Raw genomic sequence first — 15,167 nt, 5'->3', positions numbered from 1 at the left:
CAGGCATTCAATGAGTGGCCACAGTTCAAATCCTTGTGCTGGGTTATAGAATGATAAATGCTGATAGAATGCCCAGCTTCAGGGAGCGTCTATCCAAAGAAAAGCTAATTAGGTACATGAAATATTATAAACCAGAGAAGGTCAGTGGTAAGAAGTTAAACTGACATTTAATGTTGGTTCAAATTACCCCAAATGCAGAGGGAGAGCTAGAACCATTGGGAAGAATTCACATAAGCAAAGCAGACAAATGTAGAGCACTCATTGCATTCTGTGTGTGTTCTGTCTGTCTCTAGCTCCTCCTGGATGCCTGCCTGTATAACTTCCATGAAGCAGTCAGGATTAGAACAAGAGCTTTGCTTGTGGTGTGGATTCCTATTCCTCCATAAAGACTTTTTGTCTTCCTCTCTGGGTCTTACTATTGACTTTGGGTTATCTTACTAGTTCTAAAGTTCTTCAGTTGTATCTATCTATGTAATATTCACTTTGGTTTTGTTTTAAAATACCAGGACCAGGATTATGAATGTAATCTTTTTAGTACTTTTATTTATTTTTAATGTATTTTTGGCTGTGCTAGGTCTTTGTTTTGTTGCTGTGCGGGCTTTCTCTAGTTGTGGCGAGTGGGGGCTTCTCCCTAGTTGCAGTGGCTGATCCTCATTATGGAGGCATCTCTGTTGCTGAGCACTGGCTCGAGGGCACGCAGGCTTTAGTAGCTGCACACGTGGGCTCAGTAGTTGTGGCTCACTGGCTGTGGACAGAGGTCAATAGTCATGGCACACATGCTTGGTTGCTCTGTGGCATGTGGGATCTTTCAGGATCAGGGATCGAAGCCTAACGTCTCCTGCATTAGCAGGTGGTTTCTTTACCACTGAGCCTCCAGGGAACCCCATGAATGTGACTTTTGAAGACAGAAAAAAAGCATTTGGAAAAGAAGAAGGCAAAGAAACACTATTAAATTTTTGTTTAGCTATAGTTGCTAACATGATTCTTTAAAAATATAACCAGAAGGTGATGGGCGGGCCATGATGATTTTCTGTGTATATGTTATCAAATTGTAAGAAATTTATTTTCAAATTTATTATTTAAATTATTTTACATTTCCTATTATTTAAGTTAACATTGGAATAAGTTATTCCATCTTCTCATCTTTTTTCCATCTGCATCTATGTAAATTCAACAGTTATCCTCCTTTCTCTCATTGACATTTTTTTCTGGGAACCTGGTCAGAAAGTTCACTCGATTAGCAAATGATGTCAGGCTTCACTATTCAGTCCAACTCACGGTTGCAGCCTCGACTTGGGTGACACAGGCACCTTGCTCATTGCATGAATCACTGCTCTTACATTTTCTTTTCATTGCATACACCAGTCTTACAGGAAGACATAATAATCCATTTAAACACATTGACAAGAGTATTCAGGTTGTTTCAGTGTTATCTTTTCCTTTGCAGTGACCTGCAGATGTCTTTTTATTCTGGTGCTCTCCACATTTTGAGTAGGGATAAGAAAATGCATTTACAGTGGCCAACCAAGAGCTTTTCTGCATTGGTTGATTCTGATTTTTGAGCTAAGCACAGAACTCCAGGGATTCAATTGTATATATTCATGCAATATCATTTTAAGCTCATATTGGAAATGCAAAGGTTTGCTGAACATCAATAGCTGTAAGAAAAGCTATATAGCATAAATTATATTTCAGTAAATTATGTGTAGGTTTGAAATCAAGTTAAAATAACCTGTTGAAATAATAGTAGTAAGTTAAAAACACTCACTTATAGAGAAAAGGCCATTTTCTTAGCCTACAATGTATACAAGTTTCTTCCAAGTTGAAAATTCCAGTATTAACTCTAACTTTCCATCTTTGAGAATAAAAGTCACTTCATATAATTTATTCTTGTATTCCACTGGGTTCCTGTATTTTTAATGCTGAAATTCACTTTTCTTTACTACTTCACTATATTTCCCTATTACAGATTTCATTTTCAGATGTCTGCATATCTAGTTTGCAAGAAGATTGTATGGAGTCTCAATATTCAATTTATATGTAATAATAGCACCATTTGTATCAAATGCCATTTTATTTTGTGGACTTTTTTCTTTTCTTCATTTTTGATAGACACAATGAAAATCAATTCCATTTCAGAGGGCCAATCATTTTGAAGAATATCTTTTTTATTCCTATAATGGAAAATGCCTGCTTAATAAGGCTTTAAATATTTTAGATTTTAGACATTTGCCTTGTCGAGTGTTAGACAATACCCTGCTGCTGCCATAATCTTTAATTCTAATTTTAAATTCTTTGGTTTTATACTTTAAAAAATTGAACTATAAAACTATTTTTCTTTGCTTATCATTGTATTAATTTATACTCATAGATATGCTATAAGATGTTACATCTAGGTTTTTGTTATTATTGTTATTTTGTTTTTTAATTTTTTAAATTTTTTAGAATCATACATCACTCAAACATCTAAGCAATGAGTACTTTTGTACTCCCTTTATAGACAGAGTATAATCTGTCTCTGATTATTGGGTGGATATAATGGGAGGGTACAGCCAACAAATTAAATTGAACTTATCCTACCTTTTGGAAATACAGATTATCATTGTATACAGGTATTATTTTCTTCAATGCTCAAAATTCTCTATGCTAGGTTCCATCAGTATGTGAACCAGAACTTACAGATATACAAGCTGGATTTAGAAAAGGCAGAGGAACCAGAGATCATTTTGAAAAAATCTGTTGGATCACAGAAAAAGCAAGAGAATTCCAGAAAAAAACATCTACTTCTGATTCATTGACTATGCTATAGGCCTTGACTGTGTTTGCTTCAGTTCACTCGTTCAGTTGTGTCCAACTCTGTGACTCCATGGACGGCAGCATGCCAGGAGTCCCTGTCCATCATCAACTCCTGAGGTTGCTCAAACTCATGTCCATTGATTCGGTGATGCCATCCAACCACCTCACACTCTGTCATCCCCTCCTCCTCCTGTCTTCATTTCCAGCATCAGGGTCATCTCCATTGAGTCAGTTCTTCATATCAGGTGGCCAATATTGGGGATTTAGCATCAGTCCTTTCAATGAATGGTCAGGGTTGATATCCTGTAGGATTGACTAGTTTGATCTCCTTGCTGTCCAAGGGATTCTCAAGAGTCTTCTCCAACACCACAGTTCAAAAGCATCATTTCTTCCATGCTCAGCTTTCTTTATGGTCCAACTCTCATATCCACACATGACTACTGGAAAAAGCATACCTTTGATTACATAGAACTTTGTCAGCAAGTAATGTCTCTGCTTTTTAACATGCTGTCTAGGCTTATCATAGCTTTTCTTCCAAGGAGGAAGCATCTTTTAATTTCATGGCTGCAGTCACCATCTGCAGTGATTTTGGAGACCAAGAAAATAAAGTCTGCCACTGTTTCCATTGTTTCCACATCTATTTGAGAGAAGTGACTGTGTGGATCGCAAGAAAACTGTAGAAAATTCTTTAACAGAAGAGAATACCAGACCACCTTATTTGCCTCCTGAGAAAACTGTATGCAGGTCAAGAAGCAAGAGTTAGAACCAGACATAGAACAATGGACTGGTACAAAATTTGGCAAAGAATACCACAAGGCTGTATGTTGTCACCTTGCTTATTTTAGGTATATATAGAGTACATCATGCAAAATGCCAGACTGGATGAAGCACAAGCTGGAATCAAGATGCCAGGAGAAATATCAGTAACCTCAGATATGCAGATGACACCACCCTTATGTCAGAAAGCAAAGAGGAACTAAAGAGCTTCTTGGTGAAAGTGAAAGAGGAGACTGAAAAAGTTGACTTAAAACAGTATTCAAAAAACTAAGATCATGGTATCCATTCCCATCACTTCTTTGCAAATAGTTGGGGAAACAATGGAAACAGTGACAGACTTTATTTTCTTGGGCTCTAAAATGAATGCAGATGGTGACTTTCAGCCATGAAACTCAAAGATGCTTGCTCCTTGGAAGAAAAGCTATGACAAACCTAGACAGCTTATTAAAAAGCACAGACATTACTTTGCTGACAAAAGTTCATCTAATGAAAGGTATGGTTTTTCCAGTAGTCATGTATGGATATGAGAGCTGGACCATAAAGAAAGCTGAACACTGAAGAAATGATGTTTTTGAACTGTGGTATTGGAGAAGACTCTTGAGAGTCCCTTGGACTGCAGGTGATCAAACCAGTCAATCTTAAAGGAAATCAGTCCTGAACACTATTGGAAGGACTGATGCTGAAGCTGAAACTCCAATACTTTGGCCACCTGATGCGAAGAGCTGACTCATTAGAAAAGACTCTGATGTTGGGAAATATTGAATGCAGGAGGAGAAGGGGATGACAGAGGATGAGGTGGTTGGATAGCATCATCAACTGAATGGACATGGATTTGAGCAAGCTCCGGGGGAAGGTGAAGGACAGGGAAGCCTAGTGTGCTACAGTCCATGGGGTCACAAAGTGCTGGACACTTCTGAGTGACTAAACAATTGTTTTCTTCTTACATTTTGTATTCTTACTTTGTTTTAAAGTGAAAGTGAACTCACTCAGTCATGTCTGACTCTTTGTGGCCCCATGGACTGTAGCCCATCAGGCTCCTCCATCCATGGATTTCTCCAGGCAAGACTACTGGAGTGGGTTGCCATTTCCTTCTCCAGGGGATCTTCCCGACCCAGGGATCGAACCCGGGTCTCCCTCATTGTAGGCAAACGCTTTACCGTCTGAGCCACCAGGGAAGTTTGTTTTACATCAATTTAAATGACTCAAAATCAAAATCCTGTTCTGACATTAATGTTTAAAGCATATAGATGCTTTACAAAGCATGTTGAAGTGAAAAGAAAGACATGACATCGAGAGTAAGTTCTGTATTTCCCTCATTCTGCATTCTGTGTTTCCCAAGAAGGAAGAAAACAGCATGAAGTGTTTGAAATTCTCAACAGATTTGCCATGCTGTCATGGTAAAAGAGGATGAAAACTTATCCTGTTTTAGAGAGAATATACCTGTTAACCAGTGTATAAAAATAATTCTGATTTCAAATGGGTACTTACTCACATTTTAAGGACATCTGTTTAGAATTAAGAATGAGATAGTTGGTAAGGAATCTGCCTGCAACGCTGGAGATCCCAGTTCGATTCCTGGGTTGGGAAGATCTGCTGGAGCAGGGATAGGCTACCCACTCCAGTATTCTTGGGCTTCCCTTGTGGCTCAGCTGGTAAATAAATCGTCTGCAATGCAGGAGACCTGGGTTCAATCTATGGGTTGGGAAGATCCCCTGGAGAAGGGAAAGGCCACCCACTCCTGTATTCTGGTCTGGAGAATTCCATGGACTACATAGCCCAGAGGCTGCAAATAATTGGACACGAATGAGCAATTTTCACTTTCACTTTTCACCATTTCCAATATTGTTCCCAACAGAAAAATGCATCAAAGTCAAAACATCTATATGTTACCCACATCACGGCAGAATGAAAAGCATGGTCATAGAAGACAGGATGTTCAGATGTGGTGCAAACTCACATATCAGACATTTCTAACAGATAGCAGAATATTTCAAAATGCCCTTCTCAAAGCTGATGAAAAATATTAACTATGGCCACCTAAGGCAATGGTACACATTAATTTGACATACACGAGATGGGGAAAAAAAGCAACTCTACATTTATATTTTATAAACAATATCTTTGGGAGAACCACATCCTGGATGTCCATACTTTTAGGCTAAAAGGAACATTTGCTGATTTACATAAACTGCCCTGGTGGCTCAGATGGTAAAGAATCTGCTTGCAATGCAGGAGATCCAGGTACAATCCCTGGGTGGAAAAGATCCCCTGGAAAGGGAATGAGTGTCCTCTCCGGTATTCTTGCCTGGAGAATTCCATGGACACAGGAGCCTGGTGGGCTACAGTCCATAGGGTCGCAAAGAGCCAGGCACAACTGAGGAAATAACACACACCCTTCAGAACTGTCTAAAGAACAAATGATAATCCCACACTCTGACATTTTATCTTCTGTTGACAAAGTTTATAAACTAGCCAGATAAGTAAATTTTATTCTTTTCTCTTTCCAGCCTACCAAAGTAGTCAAAAGGGGTTAGTGCAAGACAACCAATATAAATATGAGAATCTTTGTAAGCTAGGTATGAGGTTTTTTCACAATATATCAACTTTTCACTTATCAAAGGAATAATAAAGGAGAGGGTCATGATTATTCTCCTCACTTTGAAGTTAAGAAAATGGAATTATCATAAATTATATAACTTGACTAAGATTAGAGGTTGGTAATGAGCAGAGTCAGAATTCACTTTAAGCCTCCTGAGACCATTACAACACCCTGGTTTGTCTAGTAAAATATAAAAATGAGATTTCTGAAAACCTCTTAGCTCAGTTCAGTCATTCAGACATGTCTGACTCTTTGTGACCCCATGGACTGTACCACGCCAGGCTTACCTGTCCATTACCCACTACCAGAGCTTGCTCAAACTCATGTCCATCAATTTGGTGATGCCATCCAACCGTCTCATCCTCTGTCATCCCCTTCTTCTCCTGCCTTGTCTTTCCCAACATCAGGGTCTTTTTTAATGAATCAGTTCTTCCCATCAGGTGGCCAAAGTATTGGAGATTAAGCTTCAGCATCAGTCCTTCCAATGAATATTCAGGACTGATCTAATTTAGGTTGGACTCATTTGATCTCCTTGCAGTCCAAGGAACTCTTAAGAGTCTTCTCCAACACCACAGTTCGAAAACATCAATTCTGCAGTGTTCAGCTTTCTTTATGGTCCAGCTCTCACATCCATACCTGACTACTGGAAGAACCATAGCTTTGACTGGATGGACATTTGTTGGTAAAGTAGTGTCTGTGCTTTTTAATAAGCTGTCTAGGTTTGTCATAGCCTTTCTTCCAAGGAGCAAGCATCTTTGAATTTCATGGCTGCAAGTCATCATCTGCAGTAATTTTGGAGCCCAAGAAAATAAAGTCTGTCACTGTTTCCATTGTTTCCCCATCTATTTGCAATGAAGTGATGGGAATGGATACCATGATTTTAATTTTCTGAATGTTGAGTTTTAAGCCAGCTTTTTTACTCTCCTCTTTCACCTTCATCAAGAGGCTCTTTAGTTTCACTTTGCTTTCTCCCATAATGTGGTGTCATCTTCATATCTGAGGTTATTGATATTTATCCTTGAAATCTTGATTCCAGCTTGTGCTTCATCCAGTCTGGCATTTCACATGATGTATTAGAGCTTCCCTGGTGGCTCAGACGGTAAAGCGTCTGCCTGCAATGTGGGAGACCCGGGTTCAATTCCTGGGTCGGAAGATAACCTGCAGAAGGAAATGGCAATCCACTCCAGCACTCTTGCCTGGAAAATCCCATGGACAGAGGGGCCTGATAGGCTATAGTCCATGGGGTCCCAAAGAGTTGGACACAACTGAGCGACTTCATTTTCACTTTCACTCTATATATACCTAAAATAACAAGGTTACAATATACAGCCTTGTGGTACTCCTTTCCCAATTTTGTACCAGTTCATCGTTCCATGGCACCCCACTCCAGTACTCTTGCCTGGAAAATCCCATGGACGGAGGAGCCTGGAAGGCTGCAGTCCATGGAGTCGCTGAGGGTTGGACAGGACTGAGCGACTTCACTTTCACTTTTCACTTTCATGCATTGGAGAAGGAAATAGCATCCCACTCCAGTGTTCTTGCCTGGAGAATCCCAGGGACGGGGGAGCCTGGTGGGCTGCCATCTATGGGGTCGCACAGAGTCGGACACGACTGAAGTGACTTAGCAGATGGTTCCATGTCTGGTTCTAACTCTTGCTTCTTGACCTGCATACAGGATTCTCAGGAGGCAGGTCAGGTGATCTGGTATTCCGATCTCTTTAAGAATGTTCCACAGTTTGTTGTTATCCACACAGTCAAAGTCTTTAGCATAGTCAGTAAAACAGAAGTAGATGTTTTTTTGGAATTCTCTTGGTTTTTCAATGATCCAACAAATGTTGACCATTTGATTTCTGGTTCCTCTGCCTTTTCTAAGTTCACCTTGAACATCTGGTAGTTCTTGGTTCATGTTTTGTTGAAGCCTAGCTTGAAGAATTTAGAGCATTACTTTGCTTGCATGTGAGATGAGTGCAATTGTGCAGTAACTTGAACATTCTTTGGCATTGCCTTTCTTTCGGTTTGTAATGAAAACTGATCTTTTCCAGTCCTGTGGCCACTGCTGAGTTTTCCAAATTTGCTGGAATTGAGTGCTGCACTTTCACAGCATCATCTTTTGGGATTGAAATAACTCAGCTGGAATTCCATCACCTCCACTAGTTTTTTTCATAGTGATGCTTCCTAAGGTCCACTTGACCTCAAAAACTTCTACGCTATAAAATTTGGGAACATAGATTCTTTTCTTTGTATGGACCTCATTAAGATTAACCAAGTATTATTTCACCATGTGGCAAGAATTCTGTCTTATAGGTTAATACTGGATACTTACATTAAAAGAGCATCTCCTTTACACCTTATGTAATAAAACATCAGCTGCCTCTGATATTTGTAAAATCAGAATACATGGTGATCCCAATGTGTTAAGACTCTTAGCATATAAGGAAAGGAGCATCTATATCTTCCTTAAATTATGTAACTATTTTTTAATCTCTAAACATTGGCCAATTAGAATTGTGAGTGAACAAAGGGAAACTATTTCTTTTTCATCTGCATAACTTGTGTGTTCCAGGCTAACCAGCATTTGTGTTGCTGTTTTCATTGCTAATAAGCAAGCCAATGGCTGGAATGTTAACTTTTCTTGAAAGGGAAAAAGATGTCTCAGTAAGAAAAAAACAACCTTAAGTCTTATAGTTCTATTTTGTTAAGGTAAATCTGTCTCTTGCCTCTTCTCTCTGGGTAGACTTTGTTCTCTAGTTCTTTGTCGTTCTTGAAATTAGGATTTGGTTTATTTATACCTAATGCTAGAGATGCCACAGCAATAGCTCAGCAAAGTGCTAGAGCAAACAAGGCATGCTCTTCTCTGGCTTATATCAATGGATGGTTTGACTCAGGCAGTTACTACTATGACATTAGTGACCACTTAACCAGCCTCTAGAGGACTGAGCCTGTATTGTTCCTTCAGGCTCTAGAGCGATGGCTTGCATTCAAAATAGCCTGTCCTATTAATTGGATATGACCCAAAGGATTCCTCTATTGTGGAAAGAGTGAAATTTTGTCTTAATGTTAGACTTGATTCTCAACTATTTGCATAAACAGGGATGGCTCTAAGAAATAGCTGATGAGCATGTGGATGCAGTCATCTGAATGTTTTCTAAATTCTCTTCACAGACTTAGAAATCACATACTACCCAATTAAAGAAGTGTGTGAAACATGGCCCATAGACAAAACCCCATCTCAGGTGGCATCTCGTTTGCTCAGACCTTATTATTGGGAAGGAAAAAACCCAAGAGAAAAAGAGACTAAGGGGTGAACTGCTCAGTAGTCTTGTCATGTACCTCATGCTACACATTCATTAGAGCAGCAGATTTTTTAAAGCTGAACATGTAGACTGCTACTCACTGGTAGATACTGGTTAGTGAATGAGGATCTTTGCAGTCTCTGAAGTGGTTTGAGCAATGAACAACTCCAGTGGCCTAAATGATTACAGACAAAGTGGAAGTTTCTGGATTCAACCTCATATCTATGATCATTTGGATTTTTTTACTTTATGTCATCAAAGCCTGGGAAATAATTTTTGTGAGCATTTGTTGAGACGTCTGAATTCTCCAGACATGTTGTGACCTCTGAAATTAAAAATGACTGTGCAGGGTCTCCTGCAATATTTAGGGCAAATTTGTGTTTAGAATGCTGATTATAAAATGGTTCTGTGGTATTTTCATCATCTCTAAAAGCCCCTTGCAATACCAGATAATATCATCTTATGGGAATTTGCCTGTATGCTCTATTAATATTTTCCTTTGTTTCCCATAACTTTGAGTTTGTTTATAAATGGGAAATGAAGACAAGGATTTATTATTCAAGATCTCCTCCACCTTACTGGAGATTTCAGTGATTCTATTTTACTGACCTTTTTCTTTTACTTTTCATTCTAAGCTGACAAAAAAATTTAAATGACATTAATTACATGAAAGTATGTGTACATACATTATTATATATATATATTCTTTTATATATATATTCTTTTACTTTTCATTCTAAGCTGAGAAAAAATTTAAACCACATTAATTACATGAAATTATGTGTACATATATACATTAATATATATTAATTATATATTCATGTGTGTACACATAATTTCATGTAATTAATGTATGTACACATAATTTCATGTTATATACTTAATCTAATATTAATCAAGATTTAGTGTCACTATATACAATTTAGTATTGTGCATATATATATATACATATATGCGGAGAAGGCAATGGCACCCCATTCCAGTACTCTTGCCTGGAAAATCCCATGGATGGAGGAGGCTGGAAAGCTGCAGTCCATGGGGTCGCTGAGGGTCGGACATGACTGAACGACTTCACTTCCACTTTTCACTTTCATACATTGGTGAAGGAAATGGCAACCCACTCCAGTGTTCTTGCCTGGAGGATCCCAGGGACGGGGGAGCCTGGTGGGCTGCCGTCTATGGGGTTGCACAGAGTCAGACACGACTGAAGCGACTTAGCAGCAGCAGCAGCATATATATATGCACAGCTTCCCAGGTGTCACTAGTGGTAAAAAACCCACCTGCCAATGCAGCAGACATAAGAGATTTGGTTTCAATCCCTGGGTCAGGAAGATTCCCTAGAGGAGGGCATGGCAACCCACTCAGGTATTCTGCCTTTTTGCCTGAAGAATCTGATGGACAGAGGAGTTTGGCAGGCGACAGTTTATAGGGTCTCAACGAGTCAGACACAAGTGAGGCGAATTAGCACAGATGCACATATATATATATATATACATACACACATAAAATTCAGGTCTGATATAACCATTTATATTGCTTCCCCTCAACTGAACTAAACTATATTGATTATTTAATAAGGTATTTAGTAATTGGTAGATCAGAGCAATCATAATGCTTATCTGCAAACAATAAGCAGTATGGGTTCCCTGGTGTGAAATAGCTGATCACACACCTAGGATACAACCAAGGAATAATTAAATTTAAGGAATTTGTAAACAGTCATTATCATAAGAAATTATTAATATTTATGCAACATCACTAAATCTTGATTAATATTAGATTAAGAAAAAAAGCAAAACATTAACGATCCTTAGTGGTGGATTCTTTACCAAAAGGGATAAAAGTAATAGGTATGGCAAATGTCAATTAGACTAGAATCTAAGAACCTGAGTTCTAGTACCTTCATTGGTACTACTTGCCCTGAGAATGTCGGCATGCAATTTACCCACTGTGGGTTTGGTTTCCTTCAGTTCAGTTCAGTTCAGTCGCTCAGTCATTTCCTACTCTTTGCGACCCCATGAATTGCAGCACGCCAGGCCTCCTTGTCCATCACCAAATCCCAGAGTTCACTCAAACTCATGTCCATGAGTTGCTGATGCCATCCAGCAATCTCATCCTCTGTCATCCCCTTCTCCTCCTGCCCCCAATCCCTTCCAGTATCAGGGTCTTTTCCAATGAGTCAACTCTTTGCATCAGGTGGCCAAAGTATTGGAGTTTCAGCTTTAGCATCAGTCCTTCCAATGAACACCCAGGACTGATCTCCTTTCGAATGGACTGGTTGGGTCTCCTTGCAGTCCAAGGGACTCTCAAGAGTCTTCTCCAACACCACAGTTTAAAAGCATCAATTCTTCGGTGCTCAGCTTTCTTCACAGTCCAACTCTCACATCCATACATGACCACTGGAAAAACCATAGCCTTGAATAGATATACATGTGTTGGCAAAGTAATGTCTCTGCTTTTTAATATGCTCTCTAGGTTGGTCATAGCTTTTCTTCCAAGGATCAAGCATCTTTTAATTTCATGGCTGCAATTACCATCTACAGTGATTTTGGAGCCCCAAAAAATAAAGTCTGACACTGTTTCCACTGTTTCCCCATCTATTTCCCATGAAATGATGGGACCAGATGCCATGATCTTAGTTTTCCGAATGTTGAGCTTTAAGCCAACTTTTTCACTCTCCTCTTTCACTTTCATCAAGAGGCTTTTGAGTTCCTCTTCACTTTCTGCCATAAGGGTGGTGTCATCTGCATATCTGAGGTTATTGAGATTTCTCCCAGCAATCTTGATTCCAGCTTGTGCTTCTTCTAGCCCAGCATTTCTCATGATGTACTCTGCATATAAGTTAAATAAGCAGGGTGACAATATACAGCCTTGACGTACTCCTTTTCCTATTTGGAACCAGTCTGTTGTTCCATGTCCAGTTCTAACTGTTGCTTCCTGACCTGCATACAGGTTTCTCAGGAGGCAGGTCAGGTGGTCTGGTATTCCCATCTCTTTCAGAATCTTCCACAGTTTATTGTGATCCACACAGTCAAAGGCATTGGTATAGTCAATAAAGCAGAAATAGATGGTCTTCTGGAACTCTCTTTCTTTTTTGATGATCCAACGAAGTTGGCAATTTGATCTCTGGTTCCTCTGCCTTTTCTAAAACCAGCTTGAACATCTGGAAGTTCATGGTTCACGTACTGCTGAAGCCTGGCTTGGAGAATTTTGAGCATTACTTTACTAGCATATGAGATGAGTGCAACTGTGTGGTAGTTTGAGCATTCTTTGGCATTGCCTTTCTTTGGGATTGGACTGAAAACTGAAATTTTCCAGTCCTGTGGCCACTGCTGAGTTTTCCAAATTTGCTGGCATATTGAGTGTAGCACTTCCACAGCATCATCTTTCTGGATTTGAAAGAGCTCAACTGGAATTCCATCACCTCCACTAGCTTTGTTCGTAGTGATGCTTTCTAAGGCCCTCTTGACTTCCCATTCCAGGATGCCTGGCTCTAGGTGAGTGATCACACCATCATGATTATGTGGGTCATGAAGATCTTTTTTGTACAGTTCTTCTGTGTATTCTTGCCACCTCTTCTTAATATCTTCTGCTTCTGTTAGGTTCATACCATTTCTTTCCTTTATCGAGCCCATCTTTGCATGAAATGTTCCCTTGGTATCTCGAGTTTTCTTGAAGAGATCTCTAGTCTTTCTCATTCTGTTGTTTTCCTCTATTTCTTTGCATTGATTGCTGAGGAAGTCTTACTTATCTTTCCTCCTGAGGTCAGGGGTGGTGGCCAAGAGGAGCTACCATATGTCCGAGGTCAGGGGAGGCAGCTGAGAGGAGCAACCCCACATCCAAGGATCAGAGGCTGCACGGGTGCAGGAGGGCTGAGAGGAGCTACTCCATGTTCAAGGTCAGGAGGGGCGGCCATGAGGAGATACCCCTCATCCAAGGTAAGGAGCAGCAGCTGCTCTTTGCTGGAGCAGCCATGAAGAGATACCCCACGTCCAAGGTAAGAGAAACCCAAATAAGACCATAGGTGTTGTGAGAGGGCGTCAGAGGGCAGACACACTGAAACCATAATCACAGAAAACTAGCCAATCTGATTACATAGACCACAGCCTTGTCTAACTCAATGAAACTAAGCCATGCCATGTGGGGCCGCCCAAGACAGGATGGTCATGGTGGAGAGGTCTGAAAGAATGTGGTCCACTGGAGAAGGGAATGACAAACCACTTCAATATCCTGGTTTCCTTACTGGAGTTAAAATAGAGCAGCTATAAACGTGCTGCTTTTATAGCTGGTGGCATCTTAGATATGAATCTCTCTTGTCACCACTTAAAAATTCTGCATAAAATAAAAAAAATCAAACTACATTCTGATTGAAGTAACAAGACAAAGGGAATGCATAAATGCTGACATAGTGGAGAGTTTGTTGATAATCAAAGATGTTCAGGAAACTGTGGAGCTAGAGCACCCTGTGCAGGAAGTGAGAAAATGTTTTAGAATATAGTTCTGAGGGACAAAGCAGCAGCAGATCCCAGAAGGAAATTACAAAAATATGTTCTCAAAGATCAGTTACCCATCCTGAATTGCAAATGTCAGAGGGCCAAAATGTAACAGGAAACTTTCTGCCCAGGAAAGGAAGAGAATGAAGACTTGTAAAGTATGTTTCTGGTAGGGCTTCAGTGGAAGAGATTGGGGAGGAGTCCTGGGATGCAAAACCTAGAAGTTTTAGGAAAATGACACATCTTAATTGTGTATCAATTGTTCTGGAGTCCACCAAATGTTGGTTACAGGAGTCCGTGGGAAACTGGGCTGCACATACAGGCAAGGAAGGCTTCCTAAACCTATTTGTCTTCAAAAGACAAAATGAAAACCAATAGAGGCCCATGTTTTAATAAGACATTTGTTCATCCAGGCAACAGAAGAGGTAGCCTTTGGGATAAGAAAACCTGGAGGACAATTTTGGATGCCATTGCCCTCACCTCCAGCCCTGCTCCCCCCAGAAAAAATGAAAGCAGACAATATATTTGGCTCAAAAGTAACTAAAAGGGATCTCACACAGCAATACTCTGATAAAAATTGTGGACAAGTGCAGTAAAACTTATGGAGAGAGGAAACATGCTTCTCAGTAAATATATTGTTGCATATTAGAAGAAAAATTTAACTGAGGATTCCACCATGAGTTATACATAGGAAAGAGAAAGACAAAACTCAATACAACAACTCAGGCAAGATATGGCCTGAACCTGAGAGAAGCAGGATATGAAAACTGACAAAACTGTGACCTAGCAAAATTTAGGAAAGAAAATGAAGGAAAATACTCTTAAGAACTTTGAAATGCCTGAAGCCCAAGAGAGGAGATGAGGTGGCATATAGTGGAAAATATGGAAGATAGAAATGAGGAACCCCTCCCAAACACACACACACAGGTGTGCACACACACACACGCATGCACACGTGCGGACTCACACTCACACACACAAGCACACACACGCACACCCACACACACATTCAAGAAGCAAAGGAAGAATTAGAAAATAAGAGTTAGAAGACAGTGAAAAGAGAATGTTTCACACCAGTGAAGCAGAATAAATCATTCAAAATGTAATAATAAGAGGAAGGCTTGCATATGCATAGTGAAAGTTCCACTGTGCACCAGTGCAAACAAAATACAATAGTTAATGTTAAGATATATTCTAATAAATGTATTG

Source organism: Bubalus bubalis, chromosome 13 (genome assembly GCF_019923935.1).
Source record: "Bubalus bubalis isolate 160015118507 breed Murrah chromosome 13, NDDB_SH_1, whole genome shotgun sequence".
Classification (NCBI taxonomy): domain Eukaryota; kingdom Metazoa; phylum Chordata; class Mammalia; order Artiodactyla; family Bovidae; genus Bubalus; species Bubalus bubalis.
The sequence above is the reverse complement of the archived record's forward strand: the minus strand, read 5'-3'. Positions refer to the sequence as shown.